Source organism: Mustela nigripes, chromosome 2 (assembly GCF_022355385.1).
Source record: "Mustela nigripes isolate SB6536 chromosome 2, MUSNIG.SB6536, whole genome shotgun sequence".
Taxonomy (NCBI): Eukaryota; Metazoa; Chordata; class Mammalia; order Carnivora; family Mustelidae; genus Mustela; species Mustela nigripes.
The window spans coordinates 140,011,999-140,024,891 of NC_081558.1; the positions used below are offsets into that span (position 1 = coordinate 140,011,999).

The 12,893-nt window shown below is 40.1% G+C and overlaps 1 non-coding gene across 1 annotated transcript; it reads left to right on the forward strand.

Annotated features, from left to right (window-relative positions):
* Positions 1-682: 682 nt before the first annotated feature.
* LOC132012744 (small nucleolar RNA SNORA8) lies at positions 683-815 on the forward strand. The gene has a single exon (XR_009402726.1). It is a non-coding gene; the product is annotated as a small nucleolar RNA SNORA8 (small nucleolar RNA).
* Positions 816-12,893: the final 12,078 nt, after the last annotated feature.

Consider the following 12,893-nt stretch of genomic DNA (forward strand, 5'->3'; position numbering starts at 1 on the left):
GTGGAAGGTGTCAATGAGGCTGATGGGGGAGCTGAATTTCCACCTCCCCATCTGCAACAAGGCAGTGTAAGTGGGTGTTCCACCTTTGCTGGGGTGCTGTTGGCAGGGCCCAAGAGAAAGCTAAGCATGCATAACCACTCTGTCGTTACACTACATCTCAACAGGGTGACTGCTGGTTAAAAAAGAGGATTAAATAGGATCATGAGTCTCATACTATATTACCCCAAATATCCAGGATATAATTAAAAATGAAAATAACTTGTCATACCAACAAATTACAACTTGAATGAGCAAAGAAAATTAACAGATGCATATACCAAGATGAATTAGGTGTTGGAATGATCTGACACAGATTTTAAAGCAGCCATCATAAAAATGTCTTAATAAACAATCCCAAATTCTCTTGAAACAAATGAAAAATGGAAAATATCAGCAAAAAAAGTCCTAAAAAAAAGAACCAGATGGAAATTATCCATGGGAAAATATAATAAGTCAGAAAAACTCTGTAGATGGGCTCCATAGTAAATTGGAGACGGCAGAGGATAAGATCAGTGAAATTGAGGACAGCTAATAGAACTTACCCAATTTGAATATCAGAAAGAAGATAGACTGAAAAAAAAAAAACAAACCCAAAAAACCCCACAATGAGCAGAGTCTCAGAGACCTGTGGGAGAATAACAAAAGACTAATATTTATACTCAGCAGCTCATTCCTGCTGGGTGTTCAAAGGACAGTGCAATAGAAACTCAGTATCTGGCATCGTTGGTTTTCTTGGCTTCGTGCATGTTAAACCTGGTATTTTTATTGAAACAGTATTCTTTTTTTTTTTTTAAAGATTTTATTTATTTATTTGTCATAGAGAGAGAAGCAAGAGCAAGCACAGGCAGACAGAGTGGCAGGCAGAGACAGAGGGAGAAGCAGGCTCCCTGCCAAGCAAGGAGCCCGATGTGGGACTCGATCCCAGGACGCTGGGATCATGACCTGAGCCGAAGGCAGCCGCTTAACCAACTGAGCCACCCAGGCGTCCCTGAAACAGTATCTTAACGGTTTTTCATACTGCTCAGCTTGAGATAATTTTCAAGAGGAAGTAATGCTTCTCCTTTTCTAGGGTGTTTGAAATTGAGAACCAGACAGATCCACACTCAGACCCTAAACAGGGCCCTGAAGTAAAGACATTGGATCCCAAAGATTACAGGTGGGGAGTTCTTAAAGTATGTCCGTATTCAAATGGAGATGCAAGAGACCCAGCTGAAAGAACTCTGGAGTGACAGTGACAACTGTGAATTGATCAAGTTCTTTTTAAAAGGGCTGTTTTGAAGATTATGATTCTAACTTTGGAGGAACTATGGTGATGAGCAGTGACTGGCAGTGGAAGTAATCACATATAAAAACTCCTTAAATAAAAATTTATTGGCTTTAAATTAAAAAAAATAAAAAAGACTAATATTTATATTATTGGAGTCCCAAAATGAGAGGAGAGAGAGAGAGAGAGAGAGAGACTGAAAAGTATCTAAAGAAATAATGGCTGAAAACTTTCCACAGTTGGCGAACGATGTCAAAATGACTCAAGAAGGTGAATCAAACATAAATACGATAAATGCAAAGAAACGTACTCCAAGACACATCATAATTAAACTTCTGAAAACAAAAGACAATGAAAAAGTCTTTAGATATGGATCAGATGATGGCATGCTTCTGTTTCAAACCTCCAGTGGCTTCCCAGTGCCCAAGATCCAGAGCTCGGTTTTGTGATGGTGATGTAGGACGACTCCTCCTTAGTGCTCTGACAAACACCGAAGGTCCAGCCACAGAAAGAGCCAGTGGATTGGTTCTGTTCCCAGCCATAAGGCCGTGCCTCTATTCTCTCATCACCCTGGTCCAGGTAAGCTGTAATCTTAGGCAGCAAGACAACTTTCTTAAGCCTCCTTTTACAAGCAAAGGGGCCACATCCATGGCCTTCATTCAAGCAGAGAGCCTGGCTCATCACTTAAGTGAAACTTTTTAAGTCACCATTACCTGGCAGAAGACAAATTTCCCACAATCATTGCCTGCTTCTGTCCCTGGAGTCAAGCGGACCTTAAATACACCCACTGCTTTTCATTTCTGCTTCGTTTCTGGTACACGGACATGTTTATCTGATTGTACAGATTCTTCATTTACTTCTGTATTCATTCTATCTGTGAAAAAATATTTGATGAGTACATAGTATGCGCTTACTATTTGGGTGGGAAGAACACATTAGACATAGATTCTGCTTCATATTTAGGTGGGAAGAGCCAAATAGACAAAGATTCTGCTCTGGAGACACTTAGAATCTGGTAGCAGAGATACATGAAGGTACATGCGTCAACAATCAGCATTTAAGAGTGCTTGCTCTATACGAAGTACTTTAGGGGGGCTAACTCATTTAATATCTACAACAACGTTGTGAGGCTAGTGCTATCATTATACTTTGCTATCATTTTTGAGCTTAGTTAGAGAAATCCTGATGTAAAGTGACTAATCCACCTAAGGCAACACAGATTGTTCATGGAGGAACCAGGAAGCAGGCTAGCAAAAGGCAGTCAGTCTGAGGCTGGATGAGTGAATTACAGGCCCGTGCACTTGGCTCTAATGCAGTGGGTGACAAAGACTTTTGAAGGACTTAGGGCAGGGATGTGATCAAATAGTAAGAAGGTCAGTGTGATTTTAGCAAACAGGCAGTGTGTATCAGATTAGGAGACACTTTAGTGAGGAGATTTTGAGGGGCCCAGAAAGCATTGATGGCCATGAAAATGGACTGGAAAGTATAGAATAACAGGGTTTAGTGACAGATTAGAAGTAGATATAAGGAAGGTAAAGCATCATGCGGAAGGATGTCAGAATCTTCTGGAGCTTTGTTAGAGTTTTGCTATTCAATTAGTTGTGTGTACCTATGACACACAACTAAGTGTGTGACATTTTTCTTCTTAATCCTGTTTTTTTTTTTCCATTTTTCAAATGACATGTAATTAGATTGGATTAGAGGCTCTAAATTAGAAGCTACCATCTTTTATTGTATTTTTTTTTAAAAAGAAACCAATAAAGAATTTTCTAAAAATTTGAATTAACCGTTAACATCTGAACAATGAGATTACAATACAATAAAAATCTGTATTACTGGCTTTTCTTGAAAAATTAGAAGCACTGGTAAGACTAGTCTGATCTCATATGACAGCAATGTACTTCACCCAGTAGCAGCCATCCCTCTAGCAAGATCACCCAGATCTTGCCTCCCCAACCCGCCCATCATGTACATTTGCTTCAATCGTATCAATCAAATCACCTGTCCAGACCCTGTTGGCATTTGGATATTTTTAGCCCTGTACTGTATGATTTTCCAGTTTCTTCCATTTGTAAATCTTGTTAATCTGTAATTCTCATACAGAGTTTGTCACAATAATACATAGGTTTAGTAGCTTATTTTGTGTACAATATTCTAAATGCTTTATGTACATGATCTCATTTAATCTTCAAAACAACCCTTGGCCTCAAAATTATTTTTAGCATTATCCCCATGTGACAAGTGAGAAACAAAGGCCTAAAGACGCTGATTTGCCCAAGGTCATAGATGACTAAGCGGTAATCAAGAATTTGAACCCAACGATCTGACCCTGGAGCGAAGGCTTCTAGTCATTAAGTTCTGCAATGAGAAGTTCAGTGAATTTTGGGAAAAGCCTACTTGTTTCTAGTTGCACAAGAGAATGATTATCAGTGATCATGGCGTTAAGGGGAGTGGTGAAGATGATCACTATACTTCCTACTCTCGTAGGTAGAAAATCATCAGCCATTGTATCTCTCTGTGCCAGTTGTTAGACCAGCAGGAAGGATGCAAGGTAGTCCTAGTGGTAATGAGATGGGATTAAGAGATGGGATAAGAAATTTTTTGAAAAAGATTTCAGAATTAAGGGGGAAATAGAAGCCAGAGTGACATCTTGAAGTGGGGGAAGGGTAGCATAGTAAAAGTAGACAAGCACTAGCCTTTTTTTTCTAGAAAAAAAGCTGTGAGTACAAAATTATGTTCTGCACTAGAGGTTGAGGAGGTGAAATATTGCTGTATACCCATCAAATCAAGTTTACAACTATGGTGATGAGTTGTTTGTATAAAACTATTCAGAGTGCTCCTGGGCAATGAAGCTCACGGAAGGCTTATTATTTTAAATTGTACTATTTTAAATTGCTGGATATCTAAAATGTATAATGCATTTTAATAAAATATGGAAAAATGTACATTTGTCTTAAGGAACTTATGACCTATGAAAAAGCTTAAAAGTAAAACCACAAGTGGCCTATTTTTCCTAAAACATACATGTAAGCATTTTCCTTCTTTATCAAAATTTTCCTTTTTTCTAACATTTTTTAATTCTTTTTGTGAAAAAATAGTACAGAAAATGATCTAAAAATTATGTAATCATAAGAGGCAAATGGAGCATATATTTAAATGGGAAGTATAGTCTTTTATAATACCTGGGCCAAGTGAAATACGGCTTAGAGAAGCAGCTTATCTGCTATATGTTTTTGGAAAAGTTGATAATAAACTAAGTTCAGAATTCTATTTTATTTTTCCACTTAGGAATCATTTATTAAACGCTTGCTTGGATTTGGGTGGGAGGCAGAGAGAAAAAGATGATATGATTAAGATTCAGTGCAGACTTCAAGGAATTTATAATTTGCTCCAGGAATCTGAGGCCTGGTGACAGCTACTGACAAATGTTTTTTGTCTGCTTGGCTGTTTTGAGGTGGATAATCTCCTACTCCAAAGTATGGATTTATCGACTGCCACACAATATCTTCTCTTATGTACCTGCTACGATAGGCCATATGTCAGGATGAATTTGGGCAGAATCCTGAGCTGGCATCAGATCTCCAGTCTGATACATTAAGCAGTATCTTTCACTCCCTTCTTTTACAGTGTGCAAAATATGTGTAAGTTATGATATTGATTGCTGTTTTTCTAATCAATTTGTAAAATGGAAAATGGTTGAGCCAGTTCATAAACTGGCCCTATTCACTACTTCAGTTAAAACTGCTTTTAAAAGTACATAGAGCGTTTTTAGGGCAGTACTCATGGCTTCTGCAGTTTTTTTTTACTTCAGGAAAGGTTAAGACAACTGTGACCAGCATGGGGAAGGCAGGAATTTCCAAGAAAGTGAGACAAGATTTTAGGTCATCTCCTATGCCAAATACTACCAGTTTGGAAAAGTGCTATAATCAGTTGATGTATTCAAGGGATGACTTGGCCTGAATTTCCATCATTGTTCCCAAAGCCACAATAAATAAATTTCCTGGAAAATCCATGTAAAAATAGTGGGTTTGCTAGGCAAATGCAGGTTCACCAAAAGCCCCACAATACCCCCTTCCAACAAGAACACTCCTCCGAGTGTCTCTTACATAAAAATTCTGGAGCAGCCACCACCTAAATTCATTTTACAGAAGTTTTAAAGCTGTTGCCAAGCCCTGACCCTGAACTTGTTCTGGTGCTATCATTAGAGTTGTTCTTTGGGGCTAACAAAACTCTTTCAATAAGCAAGCCCTCCAGAAAGGATTAAATCAATTATGTACAGTGAAGGATGGATTGGTTTGACCAATGGGGTTAGGAAGGCTGGAAAAGAAAGGGGTTCTGATGGTTGAAAGGAAAGAATGTGAATTTTTTGTGCACCTGAAAAGCAGGCCTGCTTGAATGTGGGGTGCATGAAAGCACTCAGTGAAGAGTGGAACTAAGTCCCTAAGATATATATATATATTTTTCACTTCAGTATTTTACACTGGGGAAGGAGTAATAAGGAGTCAAAGAGAGCTGGCCCTTAGAGGTTAGTTAGTCCTCCTATGTAGAAGGACCACATATCTTTATAAAGATAAAGAACCTTTATAAAGAACCTTCTACAAGGTTCCCTCAGTAATTTATATGTACACTTGGGCAAGTCACTCCGTTTGTGTCAACATTTATCTCACCAGAGTTTTATCCTCACTTGCAAAGCAAAGGGCCTGGATTTCTTGATCTCAATTGCTTCGTCCAGCTCTACAGGTACGTGTTTCTATGTTGGGAAACTCTGCAGTTGACTGAGGCCCAAGAGAGGTCAGTGATGTCCAGACCAGATGTCTGGAATGGTTCTGTTCATTTGGTTTTGGGTGTTCTGAGTGGGTGTGATTCTTTACTTTATCCAGTGCCTTCAACTACACAAAACTGGCTAAATTTCAGTAGCTTCACTGAAGTAGTCAAAGAAAACATGGTTTAAGCCTTAAAGAGTTAAATAGGCTGTAACAGAATAATCTGTTTCATTTAGTTTGAGAGAAAAGCTAAACTTTTTCATTTTTACTTAGGAGTTCTTTAAAATGTTCATATAAACAAAACTTTAAAAAATTTTGAGAAAAAAGATTCATACATAAAACTTAGAAAATTAATGTGACTAAAGCCCCATATTTATATCTCTCAAATATTTTTGTGCTACATTAAATCAAAGATGTGTAACTAATATTGTGAGAATATGGCAAATGGGATGGAGAAGGAAATAGTTTATAAATTTTAGAGTCACTCTAATTAATAGAAGGAAATACATAAGCTATTTTCATGTAATCAAATACACATGAACAGTTTCCACTTGCATCATAGGCATGGATTCAAAGGCAACATGGAATAGGGAAGAAGCCAAATTTAAGGATGTTTATTTTTTTCGGCATCTGAGGAACATGTGGAATTAACTATATAGAAATATACATCTGAAAGTTAAATAACTACATCAACAAGTTAATATTCAACTCCTGGAGGGCAGAGATGGTTTTATTCATTTTTCAATTCTTAGTACTTCCAACAGTGCTTGCTACACAAAAGGCATTTGGTACATTTTTGAGAGAGGAAGGAAAAGTTTTTCCTCATAAAACAGTTGGGAAAAGGCTTAGCTGCCTGAATCTGTGGAAGAACTAATCATTTTCAAAAAAGTGGTAAAAATCCACAAATAAAAACCAGATCATTTTATTGAGCACAGTTGAAGTTACTCTATTAACAAATGTTTATTCTTTGACTGGAATGTGCTGGAGTGTACCAGGGCTAACACAGTTAAGAAGAGGAATAAGACATTCCTTGCTCTTAGGGAATATTTGATCAAATAAGGGAGGTACAATAGAAAATAGTGACAAAGACACAGAGTGATAGAGATTTATTATGTGTGTAAATTTATTAAAGGGAGATTTTTGTCTCAGGGCATTTACTGAATACTTACTGCATGCTAGGTGTTTAAAAAAATCATTTCTCTCACAAAGAAGGGCATTATTATACCTACCTCACATGTGATGGAACTGAGGCTCATAAGGGTTTGCATGTGGAGAACTCAGAGCTGTCACTTTGAGCTGGACATGTACGGCTTGTGGGGCTCGCCCTCTCTGTTTTTGCTGCAAGAAGCTTTATTGTTTCCCCTTGGCCCAGGGTTTGGGTGGGAGGGGTCCAGACACCTCCAGGGTGGTTGGAGTGGCTGCAGGAGAGGTTCGGGCAGAAGCGTGGGCACCAAGGGGGAGATGCTAGAGGGCCCCTCAAAAACTGCTGGGCTGCGGAGGCTCTTGGGGGAGCATGAAGGTGTGAAGAGACACTGAGAAGACACTGGCCCAGCAGGACCGGGCCGCAGCCTGCGCATGTAGTCAGGTGGTCGCCATCTCCTTGGAGTTGCGCCTCCTCCTCCAGGAAGCGGCTCTCCAGGAAGTCACAGAGCGGGCGTGTGCGCGGGTGGACCTCAGGGCCTGCAGGTCTGGAAGGGCCTGCTGCAGGCTCCTGTCCAGAGCAACGGTGGCTCCCTGGCATCCAGGGGTGTCCCCAGACCCTGGGAGGGCTTCTGTGCGTCCTGGAAGAGGGCACAGCCCCGCGCTGGTTCTGCGTCTTCCGGGGACCCCCAGCCGTCCGGCTGCCCCTCAGCCCTGCGGGAAGAGGAGGGCCTCCGCCGCCCCCGCTGCCCGGCCACTGCGAGCTACGTCTTCGCAGAGAAACGGCGGCCCAGGGAGAGGTAGGTGCGGAGGCCGCAGTCGCGTGTTGACCGGGCGGTTGTCGGGACTCACCTGCGCGCAGCCGCTGTGGGGAATCTGGGAGGCGGTGGTGCTTGATGGCAGGGAGGAGCGCAGCTCAGAGGACGGCGCTGGCTGGTCCTCGAGGACGAGGATGGCTGAGAACAGGGTTCCAAAGGCGGCGACTGGAAGAGGGGTTGGAGGGTGGTGGGAGGCTGCGAAAAGGCGCGTCCCTGGGTCTGTTCCGCCGGAATAGTATTGAAGCTCGAGACAGATCCGAGGGGGACCGCCGGCATACTACTATGGGGCTTTTTAAATAACCACATAGTAGGGGCGCCTGGATGGCTCAGTGGGTTAAAGCCTCTGCCTTCGACTGGGGTCATGGCCCCAGGGTCCCAGGGTCCTAGGATCGAACCCCGCATCTCGGGCTCTCTGCTCAGCGGGGAGCCTGCTTCCTCCTCTCTCTGCCTGCCTCTCTGCCTACTTGTGATCTGTCAAATAAATAAATACTCTTAAGCACACACACACACACACACACACAACCACGTGGTGCCTTTCAGGATCAAGGAGGCTCAGGTGGGTAGTAACATTGGGGCTGAGTCTTACAGACGTTGTTTATAGTGTAGTCCTGCCCCATGAAGTTTCCTCTTGATACCAGTGCTCTGTGACCTTCCTTCCCTCTCTTTCTAATGTCCCATCCTAAGTCAAGTCATCTGGCGATCTCTTTTGAGAATTCTCAAAAGGAATTTTAAGGAACAGAAGCAATCACACTGGGTGTGTAGGAGCTGTGGGAAATTTCTGTCGGGAATTCTCACACACCATGGCCCTCTCCATGTGGAGGAAGCTGGACCAGAGAGAAAATTAAGTTGATACTGATGTGCTGATTAGAGCCAAGATGAGAAAGAGGGAGGGTGGGGAGGGGGAACAAAATGATGAGGTGGATTTTGAAGACAATATAAATTTAAGTTTTTTATTTAGAATTTAGGGTCAATTAATTAACATATAACGTATTATTCGTTTCAGGGGTACAGGGTGTAATTCATCAGTCTTATATAATACACAGTGCTCAGTACAACACATACTCTCCCCAACGTCTATCAGGCAGTTACTCATCCATCCAACCCCACTCCACTCCAGCAACCCTTACTTTGTTTCCTATGATTAAGAGTCTTGTATGGTTTGCCTCCCTCTCTGGTTTCATCTTGTTTCATTTTTTTCCTCTCTTCCCCTGTGATCCTCTGTCTTGTGTCTTAAAATTCCACATATCAGTGAGATCATGTGATAATTGATATTGATATGAGATCATGTGATAACTAGAGGCTCTTTTGCTAAGTGAAATAAGTCAATCAGAGAAAGACAATTATCATAAACTTAAGTTTTTTAAAAAAGGAAAGAGGAGGTATGAAAGTATCTCTCAGTCTAGGTTTCTGAGAAAGCAGAGCCTGGGGAAGATGCAACAGTATTACTATTTATTAGTGCAGCCCTGCTGGGCAGGCATGAGAGAGGAAAGAGAGAGATAGGAGAGGAGAAGGATACAATGAGGATGTGGTATTGAGCGGATGTCACTTAATATTCAGTAACAATGATTTTTCTAACTTCCATGGGGAGGAATTTATCCACTGACTCCTAGTTCCTAAATGTCAAAGATATGCCTGACAGGCATTGATGCTGTACTCCTCTGAGTTGCACCACATGGTTCCTTAGGGAGTCCACAGTGTCCGTAACCACAAGGAAGCCTCTGGCAGAGGAGAGGTGCATGGTACAGGCACAAAGTCAGCCACTATTGAGTGCTGTCTGTGTGGAACTGGCCAGAGTCCATGCAGAGGTGGTAATAATATTACCGACTTATCATGGTTGACATAAGAATTAAATGTGAATGTAAGTAAAGTACATAGAACAAGGCAGGACAGCTAGTTATCATTAGCATTAGTAGATATTAATTATTGTTGTTGTTACTACTTCTCCCACTACTACTAAAGATTGTAGAAGGGAGTAATAGCATGCTAAGAGAACATATAATGGGTTAGAATGAGGGAGAAAGTGGAGATGGGAAGACTGCTTAGATCCAGGAGCACACATTTGAATGTATTGAATGGGTTAATCAAAAGGCTATTGAAATATTTCAAGTGAGCAGGTAAATAAAGAAGATTGGTATATTTTTGAAAATCAGGTAGTCCTCTAGCTCTGTCTTTGGTTTTATTTTTTTTTTCTTTACTTTTTTGGTTAAATTGACAACAATAACAACAACAATAGCAAAAACGAACCACATTGGTATGGAAAAATATTTCTGCACCCAAAAGAGTTTCAGTGCAAGTATTAATGGCTACTGATTCTCAGTCTGGACATCAGGGAATAATAGGAAGCAATAGGGATTGAGGGAAACAGGAGACTGTATGCCCTGTAAAAGAATAACTATAGGTAGGGGCACCTGGGTGGCTCAGTGGGTTAAAGCCTCTGCCTTTTGGCTCGGGTCGTGATCCCAGGGTCCTGGGATCCAGCTCCGCATGGGGCTCTCTGCTCAGCGGGGAGCCTGCTTCCTCCTCTCTCTGCCTACTTCTCTGCCTGCTTGTAATCTCTGTCTGTCAAATGAATAAGTGAAGTATTAAAAAAAAAAAAAAAGAATAACTATTGATCAGCAGCAGTTGAAAATGCCATATGAGACATCAGGCCAAATTCTACCCTGTTTTCTGATATTTGAAGAGTAACTGAAATCCTGAGATTTGTATGAAATCACCCACATTTTAAAGTTGGTTCAAATTTTTCTATTATGTGAGTCAAAGAAAACATATGTAAAGGCCTCTCGAAAGCCATGGTTGTTTATTTGCCATCTTTTGAGGACTGGGAGGGCAAGAGGCCAGTTTATAAAGCTGTGATTTCCCATAATACAGATGCCATATCTTATTTATATCTATATACTCAGTATTAATAGTGCCTTACAGGCTCAGATATCAGTAAAATGATCCTTCCCTTACAATCTAGATGGGAGACAGACACATGAGCATATAATTATAATACAGTGTGATAAATTCAATGATGGAGATGTGTCCAAGATACCATGAGAGAGCAGAAGTAAGGTAACTAATTCAGGAGGGAACCTATATCCAAAAAGTCTTGGAGAAGGTGACCCAGCTCTAAGCTAAACAGTAATTAAAACAAAACCAAACCTAAGAAGGTCAGACATATGTTTTGTTTCTTTTCAATATTTGCTCTATCATATTTTTCTATGTTGTTTAAAGTGGTTAAAGTAAATACTGAAATTTACAGAAACATATAGTAATTCTATATTCAGCTTCTATAGTAATTCTTATTCAGCTTCATGCTATGAAAAAAAATAAATGCACCAATATTTCCACTTAGTAGTAAAAATGGGCAACCAGAAAAAGATTGTCAAATAGTGAAATATTTTATTTCCTTAGAAAATAACCACATCATCTGACAGGAAAAATTATTTCAAAATAATAAGAGTACTTATTCAGCCAATATTAAAGGGGATTGACATATTTTCTTATGTGCTTCTCAGATTTGGAAAATACGGTGGTAAAATTGCCTTTTCTTTAGTAAGAAACACAGATTTTTGTCCTCTGGAGATAATAAAGAACTTTTATATGCATACTTCAGAAGTCAAATAATTAAATACTCTGGAAATACCCTTGAAAGTAGTTTAGATAGATGGTTGCATTTGAAAATTTTCAAGTTCTTTTTGAAATCTGAAATTCTGTTTTCTTTTTTGTTCTTTATGAAAGACAACATTTTGTTCTAGACACTGGTATACCCCATTAAAATGAAACCTGAATAAATGGGTGATCAAAAACATGCTAAATTTGTTTAGTTACCATTTTATCAGTCACTAATGTGCACAGGGCAGAGGATCTGAAATGGAAGGATCACATTATTTTAAGTCAGTTACTATAGTATATTATTTTAAATTCTGTTTATTTTTCTTTCTTTTGGTAAAAGATCTAAGAGAGTGACATTTTAGAAAGGAATACTTTCCTTGAAGGGGAGAAACCATCTTTGGGACTGGTAAACCACCTTACTTGCTTTAGCCACTTACAGAGTTAGTTTCTGGTACAATAAAATGTTAGTAATTTTGGCTTTGGCTAATTAGCAGTTTGTAATAAAACAGCTGTGACATAGGGTAAAATTTGTTTTTGAACCATTTAAAAGAGGGTGAAAGGATTTTTTAAAGCAGCTTACTATTAGAAAGGAATCTACAGATGAGATGCTTAAGATGAAAAAAGAACAAGCTGCTCTCAAACACTTTAGGAGTGTGAACTTAAAGAGATGAGCCATGTACAAATTATTTAAACCTATTCTGAATCCTGTCTCATTTGGAAGGAACATGAAAGGTTCTTCAGTGGCATTCTAGTGTCATCAACGCAGGGCCCAGCTTCCATTTTCTTTTTTCCTACCACAGTGTTCCTTTGGGAAACCAGCCAGATGGTAAGCATGGAATTGACCCCACCCTGGTCCTGGGGTGAGCCCTGAATAGTTTAAGCCAAGAGGCATATTATCCATGACATGAACTGTATCAATCATAGTGAAATTCTACAAAGAATGCTAGAATGCAGATCTGCTCTACTCTCTGTGGCACTGTTGCTGCCAGTTCTAGTATCATGTGGGGAGCTGTATTGAAGGAGGAGTTGATAGAAGCAGATGGGCAGAGCTGGAAATTGGCAGGGAAATGAATCCAAAACCCTCAGCATACGGCAAACCTTGAATCGTTTGATGTCTGAAGACAGCATTACCCTAGTACCTTTTAGTTGCTTGGACCAAGGCACTCCTTTATTGTTGCAGTTACCTGGGTTCTTTCACTTGTGGTTGATATCTGATACATTAGATGCTGACCGGGAGTAAAGAAACCCAGTTGTTAGGAGATGATTCATGCT